The sequence below is a fragment of the Pteropus alecto genome, unplaced genomic scaffold (genome assembly GCF_000325575.1).
Source record: "Pteropus alecto unplaced genomic scaffold, ASM32557v1 scaffold380, whole genome shotgun sequence".
In the NCBI taxonomy this organism is placed as follows: domain Eukaryota; kingdom Metazoa; phylum Chordata; class Mammalia; order Chiroptera; family Pteropodidae; genus Pteropus; species Pteropus alecto.
Genome location: NW_006430090.1, coordinates 33,378 through 38,524, shown reverse-complemented (window position 1 = coordinate 38,524; position 5,147 = coordinate 33,378). Strand labels below are relative to the sequence as shown.

The following is a 5,147-nucleotide window of genomic DNA, read 5'->3' as shown; positions in this document are numbered from 1 at the left end:
TTCACATGGGGGCGGTTACAGCCTGGCTGTCCACTGCCCACTCATGAGTGCCACCCGATAGCCACATTGACACCACACCCTCCATTCACCTGATCGTGTATATAACATAATTCTGGCCGGCTCAGGATTCTCATTATGGGTTGGGAAATGACGTTTTCTGAATTCTAGCATGTAATTATCTGAGCAAGAACTGGCGCCATGTGTTTCTCTGAAATACAGCTCCCCTTGGGAAGGCAGGATCAGTGCAGAATTCTCAGAGCGAGCAAAGCGTCTGGCTTGAAAGTGGCATCGTGTGGTGACATACAGACAGGCTCGTTTTTCTGGCTCTCTCCTTTTTGAGAACCCCGAAGGACTCCAGGGTAGGGTGGATTCATTGTGTGTTGTGTGTCGGTCAATGACAGTCGTCTTTTGTTTCTGCTGCTTGAGTTATATCATCATGCAGATGAAAAAACAAGGGGTTCTAGGGGAAGTAATCTCACAGGTGATCTAATCATAAGTTCCTAGCTGGCCCGTAACTTCTTGAGTGAAAAGTTTCAAGCCAGTCCTGTCCATTGTTGTTGGGAAAAGTTTCAAGCCAGTCCTGTCCATTGTTGTTGGGTTAATACCCCTTTGAAATGCCAGAAGTAACACCCTCAAAGGGGTATTAACCCTCAAGGGAGCACATATTCTTGTTATGTGTCCTGTCATCTAACCCCATCTTGTTTTCCCCAATGTCCCTTACATGTCCCCTCCTTAATTTTAAATACTTAAAAGACGATGGAAATTATTATTCTCCAGAGCCTTTGAGATCTTGCTCCTGGCATAGGTCATCAGTTTGGCTCAAATAAACTCTTTTAAAACTTCTGTACAGGTTTGGAGGGTTCTTACATTGACAATCATGTTTGGCTTCTGTGTCCTTTTAACATGTTCCTGTCATTCTTTGGGCAGTTCATACTTTGCGGCATGAGGTGTCCCGGGCTCACCTGGAACTTTCCCTGTGTGGTCCTGGAGTCAGTCATTGCCTCTGCTTCCTCTCTGCAAGTAAAGGATGAAACTCTGGGCTGCGGACACTTCCTGTCCTTCCTAGGGGCCACAGAATCCTTGGGAAGGCAGCCTATAGAAGGTGAGGGCACCCAGAGTCCAGAGCTGGCTTGGACTCACATAGGCTGTGGAGCTCTGGACAACTCCTACTTTCTGGGGAATCAGTTTTTCCATCTGTGAAATGCAGACGGCAGTAGGCAGAAACATGGCCCCCAGGGATGTATATGTTCTGATTCTAGGGACCTACAAGCACAATCTTATAAGAAAAAACAATCCTAGCAATTGTGATTAAAGACTTTGAAATGGGGAAATGATCCTGAGTTATTTGGGTGAGCTGGGCTGTAGATGTAATTTCACATGCATCTTTGTGAGAGCTAGGCAGAGGAAAATTGGACAGCTGTCAGTCCGCTTGGGTTGCCATAACTAAATACCGTAGCCTGAGGGGCTTGAACAACTGAAGTTTACTTCTCAGAGCTCTGTTGGCCAGAAAGGCCGAGATAAGCTTTCCACGTGGTAGAGTTCATGCCGTGTCCTCTACTGTCGGCTTCTAGGAAGCGGCCCTATTGCTGTGTGATCCCATGAGCTCTGACTGTGACCATAGCGGCTGCTCTCCGGTGTCTTTTCTTGATAGGACACTAATCTCATCATGAGTGCCTCACCCTCATGACCCCACCTAACGTGAATCACATCCCAAAGGCCCCAATCTCCAAATACTACCACATCGGCAGAGTTTCTCCATGTGTATTTTGGCGCGAGCTCGATTCGGTCCACAGCCACGGCACGTGGAGGAAAAGGCACTATGGAAGTGTTAGTCTTGAAGAGTGACGTGATGCAGCCACAGTCCAGAACCCCCTGGAACCACCGGAAGCTGAAAGAAGCAAAGATTCTTCCCTAGAGCCTTTGGAGACAGTGTGGCCTGCCTACACTTCGATTTCGGAATTCTGGCCTCCAGGCCTATGAATTTCAACTTTGTTTTTAGCCATCAAGTTTGTGGTGAGATGTTACAGTCGCCGCGGGAAACCGATGGAGGAATGGTAGTGATCTCGAAGGGTGATTTAGAGAGTCTAGGGCATTCACTGTCTTGTCTGCATGAAAGCGTCTCTTCTTTCCATCTCCCACCCCCAATTCCCCACCTAGAACCCCTAAAAGAGGAATCGGATCCTGCCATTCCTCAGGACAATTGAAGAACCACCTGGCTAAAAGCCACGTGTTGTGTGCACAGCAGCACACGCAGGAGAGAGACCCGAGGGCAGTCAAGAGAAGAATGTTTAAACAAACTAGGGTATTTGTACGATGGGGCCCACACGACAAGGACCACACACACAGTCACAAGGATGTGCACTCAGGGAAAGAAGCCAGACACTGACACGCACCCCCCGAGCGGTTCCATGTACAGGTCAGCAAAGCTTGTCTGTGGTAGGAGAAGTCAGGATTTCAGTGGCTGGGAGGGGAACGGAGGGCTCCCGGGAGCCAGAGACGGTCCAGTTTTTTGCTATCAGAGCTGATCGTGCAGGGTGCTTGTCTGTACAACGTGCGTGCTTTCTCTACATATTATTAGCCTTCCGCAAAAGGTTAAAAAGTTCATAGAAACAGAAGCTGACTGGTGGTTGTCAGGGGATGGTGGGAGAGAGAACGTGGCGTGTTGATTGATACAAGCTTTCCTTTCCAGGCGAAGAATATTTTCTGGATCTAGATGGAAGTGGTGATTGCACCACATACTGAATGTATAAAATGCCAGCGAATGTATAAAATGCCACTTTAAAATATGACGAATTTGATGTCATGCGAACTTTAACCGCGTTTTAAAAAAAGCTTTAAAAGTAGGAGCTTGAAAACCTGGCAGGCTCGGGACAGTCAACTCTCTACGCACTTGTTTGCTGTTTGCCCTTTCACACATTTACCCTACTTGGGGGCGGAGGGGATGGTAAGGCTGGGCCAGCATGGCAGATGCAGCAGTCAGCACAATTTACAGCTCTTTGTGTTTCTCCGTACAGAAATGTGAAGGAAGAGAGGGACCAGGCAGACAGAGAGGCGAGGAAAACATTCTGGGCAGAGAGAACATCAAATATAAAGGCCCTGAGGTGAGAACGACAGGTTGACCTATGTGGCTGAGGGGCGAGGTCAGAGGTCAGCAGGGATAGACCTCAGGGGTCTCATCCAAATCTGATTTTATGTGTGTGGTAAAATGCACGACAGGAAATTTCCATTTTAACTTTTTTTTTTTCCATTTCAACTATTTTTAAGTGTGCAATTCAGTGGCCTTAAGTACATTCACGACATTGTGCCACTATCACGACTGTCTAGTTCCCGAATAAAATCTGTGCAGAGGAAGAGATTGGAATGATGCAGCCACAAGACCTCCCTACGCAGTGGCTTTGGGGGTGACAACTGAAGGTTGGAAGGAGAGCCAGGCGCAGGCGTGTAGTGTGGGGGAGTGAAGATGGCCGCCTGCAGGCAAGTGCCCAAAGGAGCAGTGGGCAGACCTTGGATGCTCGTGTCACCATCTGAGTGATTCCTGTCCATTGTTTCATCCCTCTAGTCCTGTCTGCACAGCTAGGGTATGGACAGTTTCTAGTGGTCCAGGACTGGGAAGGGGGAGATGCTGTAAATGGTAGCCAAGGAGCATATGGGTAAGAGCGCAAGGTGACAATGACTGCTGTCTGGCCTACCGGGGGCACAAAACCGAGATGTACCTGTGTCCTGCCATGTACCTCTGGACCTCTGCATAGGCTGGCTGTGCAGAGAGGACCTCCGAGCCAGGGTTCTGCCCTGGCCTTGCCCTCCTGTATGCCCACTCTAGCTCAGCAGGTCTTGGGATGCCCTTTGTGCTCCCCTGAGTCTGCCTGAGCCTGGTTTCCAGTCGATTCCCCCTCTCCCAATGCTGTCTTGTCACTTCCAGAAGCCTTGGTTTCCCCATTTGGACAAGGGGGCTGACGATGGCCCAGCACGGGGTGGCATGGAGACTCTCTAAGGTCTGCTGCTGGCACCCTGCTTCTGTGGCTGCCATTTCCTGGGAAAGAAGGTCCTGGACCCAGGAGATGGAAGGGGGTACCGTTTAGAGAGAAGCGCATGGGCCTCGGCAGGCCTTCGCAACCACAGGACCAGTTGCTAGAGTCTAGTGAAGGGCCTGTCACCGAGGGCAAGCCTTGGGCACTGCCCACCGCTCCTCACTTCACTGCTCGCCGTGTGGCCGGCAGCCCCAGGGCCTTTGCACTTATTTCTGCTTGAACTGTCCTTCCTGCGGGTGTCTGGGGGCAGCCCCTAGGGGAGTCGACTCCTGCACTCTACCATTGCGTACTTATTGACTCTGGTCCCTGACACTTCCCTGTCTGCCCCAGGGTCGCGCCTCTCTCCCGTGAACTTGGGGCCCAGTACAGGATAGGGTCGTCGACAGGATCCAGCAACTACTACTAAAGTAGTAATAGTGACGCCACACCTCACCCTGTGCGCGGGCAGCTACCAACTTTCCTTCCCAATTTTCAGAGGAAGGAAGGGTCCGCAGCTAGGGCCTGGGGACGGGAGGCGGTGGCTCAGAGGGGGCGTGGCTCGCCGGACGCAGCCGAGGGGGCGGGGCGGCGCTGGGATTCGGGGGCCGCGCCAGCGCTGGAACAAAGGCAGGCGCGGAGACAAAGCCCCGCCGCCCCCAGCCCGGGCTGAAACAAAGGCCACGCCCGGCCCTCCTGGGCCTCACCGGCCTCCGCCGCCACGTGTGGGCGCCTGAGGAGCTGGATGGGGGCGTGTGCGAACCGGGGAGACTTGGAGCAGGGTCTTGGGGGTGTACGTAAGGCTCTGTATCCTCTCGAGAGCTGACCCCCCCAATCCTGCTTCTCTCAGAATTCCGCCACCGTCGAGGGGCGGTGCGCCCACCTGGAAAAGCATGCAAGTCAGCACAGCTGCTGGCTAAAGGCGGGAAGGGGCGCTTGGGGGACCAGGCGCAATCTCAGACTCGCTTCTCTGTAGCTCGTAGGGACCTATTTGAGTTGAGTAGGTTGCAGTGTTTGTCACGTTAAACAAAAGGTGAAAGCCGAAAAGTCTGCCTGCCGGCTCAGACTGGAACTTCCCTCTGGGATGCGGTGCCTTCCCCCACCTCCCCCGCCCGGCGCCCCCGCCAGGTCTCGGCCCGCCCC

The 5,147-nt window shown here is 52.4% G+C and overlaps 1 long non-coding RNA gene across 1 annotated transcript; it reads left to right on the top strand.

Moving 5' to 3' along the window:
- Positions 1–401: 401 nt before the first annotated feature.
- Positions 402–2,789, top strand: LOC112479501. The gene is made up of 2 exons (XR_003046214.1): positions 402–1,102; positions 1,652–2,789. It is a non-coding gene; the product is annotated as an uncharacterized LOC112479501 (long non-coding RNA).
- Positions 2,790–5,147: the final 2,358 nt, after the last annotated feature.